Source organism: Micropterus dolomieu, linkage group LG13 (genome assembly GCF_021292245.1).
Source record: "Micropterus dolomieu isolate WLL.071019.BEF.003 ecotype Adirondacks linkage group LG13, ASM2129224v1, whole genome shotgun sequence".
Taxonomy (NCBI): domain Eukaryota; kingdom Metazoa; phylum Chordata; class Actinopteri; order Centrarchiformes; family Centrarchidae; genus Micropterus; species Micropterus dolomieu.
The window spans coordinates 165,938-175,255 of record NC_060162.1 but is presented as its reverse complement, the minus strand read 5'-3'; the positions used below and the strand labels follow the sequence as shown (position 1 = coordinate 175,255).

Genomic DNA, 9,318 nt, shown 5'->3' with positions numbered 1-9,318 from the left:
AAGAGCAGCAGCAGCAGCAGTAGTAGTAGCAGGAGCAGCAGCAACAACCGGAGTAGGACCAGTTTAAGTACCAGCAGTAGTAGTAGTAGTAGTAGCAGGAGCAGCAGCAACATCAGCAGCAGGACCAGTTCTAGTAGCAGCAGCAGCAGTAGTAGTAGCAGTAGTAACAACACCTGTGAAAGTATCGGTACGAGCAGTAGAAGCAGCAGTAGGAGCAGCAAAAGCAGTAGCAGCAGGAGCAGTAGCAGCAGGAGCAGTGGTAGCAGGAGCAGCAGCAGTAGGAGCCGTAGGAGCAGTAGGAGCAGGAGTGGTTTTAGTAGCAGTAGTAGAAGCATCAGAGGCACTAATAGTTGGAGCATTAGGAGCAGCAGTAGCAGTAGGAGCAGGAGCAGCAGGAGCAGTAGAACCTGGAGCAGTAGCAGCAGGAGCAGTAGCAGCAGGAGCAGTAGCAGCAGGAGTAACAACAGCATTAGAAGCACTGGTAACAGTAACAGATGAGGCAAGAATAAGAGGAGCAGCAGTAAGAGCAGCAATAGCAGGAACAGTATTTGTAATAGTAGGAGTAGAAGCACCAGGAGCAGTAATAATAGGAGCAGTAGGAGCAGCAGTGGCAGTAATTGCAGGGGCAGTAGGGACAGCAAAACCTGGAGCACTAGCAGCTGTAGCAGTAGCAGCAGGAGCAGTAGCAGCCGAAGTAGCAGCAGCATTACAAGCACTGGTAACAGTAACAGATGAAACAACAACAGTAGGAGTAGCAGCAGCTACAGTTGCAGCAGAAGCAGCAGGATCAGCCGCAGTAGCAGCAGCAGTAGTAGCAGCAGCCGCTGCAGTGGCAAGAGGAGCAGAAGCAGGAGCTATTGCAGTAGCAGGAGCAGCAGCAGCAGCAGCAGCAGCAGCAGCAACAGTAGTAGCGGCAGCAGCAGCAGTAGTAGCAGCAGCAGCAGTAGCAGGAGCAACAGCAGGAACAGCAGCAGCAGCATTAGTAGCAGTAGTAGCAGCAGCCGCTGCAGCAGCAAGAGGAGCTGTTGCAGCAGTAGTAGCAGCTGCAGCAGCAGCTGTTGCTGTGGCAGGAATAGCAGCAGCAGCAGCAGCAGCAGGACCAGCTAGAGCAGCAGCAGCAGCAGCAGCAGCAGTAGCAGCAGCAGCAGGAGGATTTAATGTTGTTGGTGCAAACATATTAAAAACAATGAAAGAGAATGGAAGTGCAGAGGAAGTAGAAAAGCTGGGGAAAGAATTCCTGGAGATTGTTGAACCGCTGAAGAACGAGCTGGAAGAAATAAAGAGGACGTGTGAACAGCTGGAGGAAGAATCAGCTGCAGTTCAGGCTGAGAACACTCTGTCACACATGGAGGAGTTTCAGAGGATCCTCAGACGAGTGAATGAACTGAAACGAGGGAGTGTAGGAGCTTTGGCCGTAGCTGTTACAGTGTTGGAGAGGAAAGGTGCACTGCTGATGCTCTTTTTGAAGTTCTTCAGACTCACTGCGACCCCTGAAGGGGACAGAAAGTTCAGAACCTCCATCCTCAAGTCAGCTGATCAGTGTCAGAATGCCGTTCATAAGTTTGATCAGATGAAGAAGGCACTCTCCCAGTTTACAGGACAGTGAAGAGGAGGACTACGAGCTGCAGCGTGAAGCAAAAAAACATCCAGACTCCTCTACAAAATCTTCAAAGAATGATGTCTTACTGAATCTGCAGGCTGAGGTCAATCTCTACATTTACTCATTTAGCAAACACTGTTATCCAAAGCAACTTACATTTGAGGAACAACATACAAGCGTCAACAAAGGATCTACGTATACAGGACGAGATCTACAACTGACAATACATACTAGTAAGAGCTAATGGCACGTATGGCATCAGTGGGGTAAATGCCTACTAAAAAGTGCAATCAATACAAGAGAATTGTAGGCGACACTGAAAGTCGTGTAGTCTGCACGAGCCTTTACAGGTGAGAGGTGTTATCAGGAAATGTTCTCTGCAGAGTTTTCAGGAGTTTCTTGAAGTCAGAGAGGGACACCCCTGCTCTGATGGCATGCTCGTTCCACCATCGTGGTGTCACAGATGAGAACAGGGACTGAGGTCGCTTTGTGTGAAGGGATGGCAGAGCCAGGCGGCGTTTATTGGAGGAGCGCAGTGGCCCAGAAGGAACGTAGGCTTGGATTATGGAGTTTAGGTAGATGGTGCAGACCCAGTAGGAGCTCTGTATGCAGCATTGGATGGGACATGCAGGGACTTGGACCTGATTCTGGAGAATTCTAGAATCCAGAAATTCTGTAATTCCCCCCCACCAAGGTCGAGGCAGATGGCCGCCCACCCTGAGCCATGGTTCTGCTCGAGGTTTCTGCCTCTTAAAAGGAAGTTTTTCCTTGCCTCTGTCGCCTAGTGCTGCTCTTGGTGGGAACTGTTGGGCTTCTGTAAATAGCATCATAGAGTACGGTCTAGACCTGCTCTTTATGAAAAGTGCTGTGAGTTATCACCCATCAAGCAGGTGCCCTGACTGCAGGCCCCCCAGACCCCCAGAAGAGGAGGGGGGTGAAAGGCCTGCCAAATCAAAAAGCCTTGTTTCAACCATAAAACCACCATCTCCGGGGAAGTGAAGATAACTGACTCTACTCATGCCTGTTGAAATGACAATTTAACCTTGTCCAGAGATGTAACCTCACCCTGAACCAGGCTGTCAGTACCTCTAAAATGGACAGAGACCATAAACTAAGACCTAACACACACACACATCACACACAGTCACACACAACAAAGACGGCCTCCTTTATTTGCGCTGATGTGCGAACTGATAAGAATGCCAGATGCCAAAGAAAAGAGAACAGCCCAAAATTCAAACCTTGTGAACAAAGAATGTTATAATGTCTTTGCCTTATAAACTTGTCTTGTTCTGTTTAGTTTGATACTCTTTAAGTTAATTAGTGGCCCTCGCCTCTTCAATTTTGAGTAGTTTATTACCATGTTGTGCTTTAGAAACTATATTGAAGAGTTAAAGGAATCATAAAGAAGGTTCATTTAAAGTGTTCTCTACATTTTTCCTTATTATCCTGTGTATATATCACTGTCTGTGTTTTATGGTTTAACTGATGACATGTTTCAAATACCTTCTTATATATATTTTTAAGTAAGAATGTGTAACAATCAATATTATCCTGGAAGTATTTAGTTAAGGCTTTCTTTCTTCAGCTATGATCACTATGAACTGTAACAATTCTAAATTGTTATGACGATTAACACAATAGCTTTTCCTTTCCTTTTATCAAATGCTCAGAAACTGTATAACTGTTGATGATATTTAAGAAAAGAGTTGATATTGTGGAAAGAGATTTTCTTAAATTAGAACACAGAAACTAGGAGGGACAAAGCCTTCCTAACAACCCACTGTGAATTTACCTTTTGTTTTGTTTGTTTAAAGTTATCAGACTGTTTAAGTCACGCAATTTTTAATTCAGGAACAAGTAAGTTTCTTAAGCTTTCATTTCAGTTCAAATTAACTTCCACTACTCCCGACAAACGAAGTTCGGAGGTCAACCACGTGAGTAGGTTACGCCACAGTAATTAACCAAGAAAGGACAACCAACAGCCCAGCAATCCACTGCAGAGTTCCAGCTACCAGCCGAGGAGCACGGACCCCCGGGACTTTCCAAAGACTCTGTCCTGGCCGTACGGCGTACCAAGCAAGCTGTGAACGTCTAGAACCAAGCTAGTTGTGTGCCGTCCATACCACCATACCGGCTGGGAAAACCAACAAAGCAGTAAGGCAAATTACCTGTACATCTGTGATCAAGTTGGTGTCCTTAAGCCTTTAGTCCTGAAACCAATGGCCTTTGAGCCTTTAACACCGTTATCACCATATAACTTGCATCCATTCGTTCCCTTATTCAATTAGAATCGTATTCTTTCCACAATAGGAAACTCAATTCAAAATATTAGCCTAGGCCCACTTCTGTGCTATATCCCGTTGAGTGCATTCTGGTTGTTTTTTGTTATTGTTGTTTATTTTCCTTGATATTCCTATATTTACACTGACTTTGTATTCACTTTGGTTAGCTAATAAAGTTTCACTTTAATCACAGGAATGTGTGTGTGTTACTATTGGAGCCAGGCCACTGGATGGAGAGTTCACCCTTAGATTTGACACTGATTGATTAAACTAACTGATTTGTGGGGCAAATAAGAGTTTGCAGCAGTGAGGTAATACTTTACTCTATCCTTCCTACTCTTGAGGTGCTATTTCTTTGTACTTTTACTGAGCAATCCACTAGAATCTGAAGGCTGGCTGAGCAAGATCAAACAACTGGGTGTGTGTCCCACCCACTGAAACCAAACTTTTGTCTTGTTAATCCGGAGGGCAATCTCAGCTGGGTGCAATCAGTCTTAATGCCCAACACCTATGTGCAATTAGACTCAAACTACTTCAGTGAAACCTACCACTGAAGCGTCAGCGTAGGCGTCTGCTCCTTGGGTGAAGACCAGCGAGTCTACCTGTGCGAGTCCACTGAGAGTAGCTTTTCCTTTCCCAAGGCACACCTACTCACCTAAAGCTGCCGGCTACAACTACACTCGGGCCATGTGCTACTATATTATTCCTATTGTCTCCGGTGCACGCAAGAGGTATCATGCCATCAGGCACAGAAATCAGGCACTCCTCAAGCCTTTAAAACAACACCACCCACATCTGTTTACTTCTCTGTTGGGTCATGGAACTGCCAGTTAGCAGTCAACAAAGCTGACTTCATCACTGCTTATGCTAACACATTATCTCTTGGGCTACTGGCGCTCACTGAGACTTGGATCAAACCAGAAAACTCTGCTACCCCCGCTGCGCTGTCCACCAATTAGTCTTTCACCCTCACACCCCGACCGTCTGCGAGGGGGGTGAGGGTGAAAGACTGGGTTCTTAATTTCCAACAAATGGAAATTCACACAGCTGCTTCCCCCGAATCAATATGCCTTCTTTACCTTCTTTAAATACCATGCTGTCTTTGTGTCTGCTCCGATAAAGGTCTCTGTGATTGTCATACACCCGTCCACCAGGACAAAAGGGTAACTTTGTGGAGGAGCTAGACACACTGCTGTCTTCAATACCAGAGTATGACTGTCCCCTACTTGTCCTCGGTGACATGAACATTCACTTTTCGAACTCAGCAAACTTCCTGTCTCTGATTCAGTCCTTTGGTCTAACACGGATTCTCAGCCCCCCGACCCACAAAGCTGGCAAGGTGCTTGACCTCGTTCTTGTCCGAAACTGTGCCACCGAGTGCCTAACAGTCACACCTCTACATGTGTCAGACCACTATTTCATTCAGTTCACGGTTTGCCTACAGGAACAGCCCATTGTTCCAGCACCGTTGGTCTCACACCGCCGCTACCTCCGTAACCTGTCTCCCGCTCACTTTGCCTCAGTGGTAGCTTCTGCTCTACCTTCCCTCAACACATTTCCTCACTTGAGGTCAATGATGCCACACAATCTCTGTGCTCCACACTAAGCTCTTGCCTGGATAGCCTGTGTCCTCTATCCACCAAGCCTGCTCGCCCAAACCAGCCCCACCCGTGGCTAACTGATACCATCCATAGGCTCCGTACTAATCTCAGAGCCGCTGAAAGAAAATGGCGAAAAACCAAAGACCACGCCGACCTTAAGGGCTACCAATTGCTCCTATCCTCCTTCTCAACAAGCGTCAGTGCTACCAAAACTGCGTTCTATAATGACAGAATAAGCAGTGCCACTGACTCAAGGAAATTATTTTCCACTTTTAAAGCGCTACCAAATCCTCCTCCACCTCCACCACCCACAAACATTGTCTTCTGATACCTTTGCTGCCTTCTTCACAGGTAAAGTGGAGGCTATAACTAGCCAATTCTCTAAAACACTCAAACTCAACCATTGTAGCAGTCCTACTACATCTTTTCCTCTGCTCTACCACTTTCAAAAGGGCTCGGGTTACACCCTTGCTCAAAGAGCCCTCACTTGACCCAACTCAAGTTGAGAACTCAGTGTCTCTTCTACCATTTTTATCTAAACTATTAAACGGGCAGTAATCAAACAGGTCTCAGAATTCCTCTCACGGAATGACCTCCTAGATCCATATCAGTGGCCACTCTACTGAAACGGCTCTTCTGTGTGTAACAGAAGCCCTAAGGTCAGCTAAAACTGCAGCCCAATACTCGATTCTTATCCTGCTTGACCTATCAGCTGCCTTTGACACAGTCAACCACTCTCTCAGCAATGGGCATCTCGAGTAAAACACTCCTGTGGTTTGAATCCTACCTCTCAGGGCGTTCCTACAATGTGTGGTGGCAAGGACAGTTATCCTCCTCCCACATCATTCGCTCTCACAGATTTCTTTTATCACTGCTACGCGGACGATTTGCAACTCTACCTATCCTTCCCGCCAGACGATCCCACCGTCTCGGCGCGGATCACGGACTGTCTCTCGGGACATATCTGCATGGATGAAGGCTTGCCACCTTCAACTAAACCTCTCTAAGACTGAACTCTTGGTCATTCCAGCCAAGCAATCTATCCACCATAACATCAATCTACAAATTGACTCCTCAACCATCACTCAAACCAGGGTGGTGAGAAACTTGGGTGTCATGATTGATAACCAGCTGTCCTTTTCAGACCATGTTGCTGCTGTCTCTCGGTCATGCCACTTTGCTCTATACAACATAAGGAAAATCAGGCCCTACCTCACTCAGTACGCCATCCAGCTGGTTCAGAACGCAGCAGCACGTCTGGTTTTTGATCAGCCCAAAAGGACTCATGTCACTCGATTACTCAGTGACCTCCACTGGCTCCCCGTGGCCTCCAGAATCAGATTCAAGTCACTAATGCTTGCATACAGAGTGACTACTGGGTCTGCACCCATCTACTAAATTCCATAAAACATAGTTACGTTCCTTCTCGGCCACTATGCTCCTCCAACGAACGCCCCCTGGCTTTGCCATCCCATCAAACAAAGCAATCCCAGTCCCGGCTATTCTCATCTGTGATACCACGATGGTGGAACGCCATCAGCTGTTGCATCTGTGGTTGTGATTTGGTGCTATATAAATAAAATTTAATTGAATTGAAACAAGAAAAATAAAATAGATGACCTTCTTGTCCATAATAACAATAAAAATAATAATAAACTACTACTAAACTACTATGGCTTCAGCAGGGGGTATTTAATGCAAGGTATCAAATGAAGTACTCAATTGGTATCAGTATCACTTTAAGGGTACTGGTTTTTGTACTGGTATCGTAAAATGTGAAACGGTACCTAACCCTAGTTATTGTTGAGATACATTTTAACATCAATATAGAGTTTGAAGTATTTTGTGAGTCCTTTCACAATAAACATGGCATTTGTTTTAACTCTGGAATTCCCAGAAATTCCCCAACAACAGCGTGTTGTGGTGGCAGCCCGGCTGACGGTGAGTGTCCTGGTTATTTTTCATTTTGTTTCTTCCACCGTTCTGTTTTCCTGTTGTCAAGTAGATTGAGATCCCTGCGCACTAACAGCACTCTAAAAGGCCCATTAAAGGCCATGGGACTGCGAGGTACTTTCTGACTGAATAACACAAGAGACTATAAGAAACAAAATAACCAAGAGGAGAATCAGGTACTTTCCAAATGAATGTGATGTGTTAAGTGTGATAAGTATAGCAATCAGTAGAATGATGTATTAGACGTATTATAAAGGAATTACTAAAGAAATGAAAAATGAATAACTATGGTATGAAATGTCATGATTTGATAGTATTGATTGGAAATGTGCATGTAATGATAGATGTGATTGAAGGAATATGTTAAGACATGTTGAAGCTTGTTGTGAAATACTGGACTGAGTGTGACAGCCTCATGACTGTGAGTCATTGAGAGAGAAGGGTCAGCAGGGGAAATAAGTGGACCAAACAAGGAGATCTCTGAAACAAATGAACAATCTATGTGCCAGTAGTCACGTAGACAGGATAAGGGTGGTGGCTGATATGACAAAGAAATCAGCCACGGAGTAGGATATATAAAGAGAAGCAAGAAAGAGATCGGGTTTATTCCTCGGCGGATGTCAAGAGCCATCGGACTCGGAGCAAGACCATCACCGCACCGGACCAAGAGCCCAAGACAAGAGATGGGGATTTGAACAGCAAACAACTAGGGAACGCTTCAGAGATTTCTTCAGCAAAGTTTCAACAGATCATGCCACGGAGGATAACCATAACAGCCAAGACAACTGAAGAATCATCGGACTCTCTGTTTTCTCCTTTTCAACTGCGACAAAGACTGAAGACTTTTGAAGACAATTTGAGGGCTTTGGACAAAGCCTCTGGTTTCCACCCGAGTCATCAGCCCAGCAGAAGAGGGAAAGAACTCCTTGGCCAGGACAACTCCTTCCCCTCCCTTTCTCTCCAAAAGGAAGACAGCAAAACACTCAAGCTCAGTTATCCGTATCAGGTTTTGAATTTTAACAGTTTTTTATTTTGAAATGAGCAAAGGCCACAAGCCCGAGTCCCCAGAACCCTAGGTCAAGGGCGGGCCCCCACGCCAGGGGAACCCCGACCCCCCCCAGCCCACCCCAGATCAGGCAAGGCCTTCACCAACCCCACAGCTCCCCCGACGCCCGGGGCTCCAGGGGTAGGACACGAGGCCAATGAGAATCTCCCCCACTCCTTCAACCCCTCTGCCTGCCTCTGTAAATGTATTGTTTTGTGTCTTGGATTGTGAAGTGTTGTATGGTGCAGTAAAGATAAGGTGTGTGGTAACTAAGGTGCAACTAAAATTGGAGGGTAGTTGTGACACAGGCACCCCACAACTGTCAGGTAGTGGAGCCTCCCATCGTGCCCCTCCCACCCCCCAAGCCCTCTGTGTCTAATGTGTAATTAAAATTGAGGGGCAGGCAGTGAGGGAGGAAGAAGTGCGAGGCCGCAATAAAGCAGCCCCACCCCCCAATGCCCTGCAGGCTGCTCGCCCCCCAGGGTCACAAGGGTGTATGTTGTGAGACATGACCAAAGGGGGAAAGGTGAAGGAGGTCATAGGGAGGCTAGAAGACCAGATTCCTGACTGGCCCCGTCATTTATTCAGTCCCGTCCCCCACCCCCCTAAGCAGGAGGGTAGTTGTAGCAGGTCCCTCCCAGCCCAGGGCCTATAGCAAGAGCCCCTCTAGCACCGGCAGCACCCCAGAGTCAGTGACAACCCCGCCCAACCCCAGCCCCCCCAGCGCACAGACCCGCCCCAGACCCAGAGGCTCCAAAGCCCCGTGCCCCAGACCCCCACACACTCCTGAGGCAGGTCAGTGCAGCCCCAACCCAAAGTCCAACAATCCCCCGT

The 9,318-nt window shown here is 46.8% G+C and overlaps 1 pseudogene; it reads left to right on the top strand.

Annotated features, from left to right (window-relative positions):
• Window positions 1–4,709: 4,709 nt before the first annotated feature.
• Window positions 4,710–9,318, top strand: part of LOC123982153 — a 9,507-nt pseudogene continuing 4,898 nt past the window's right edge.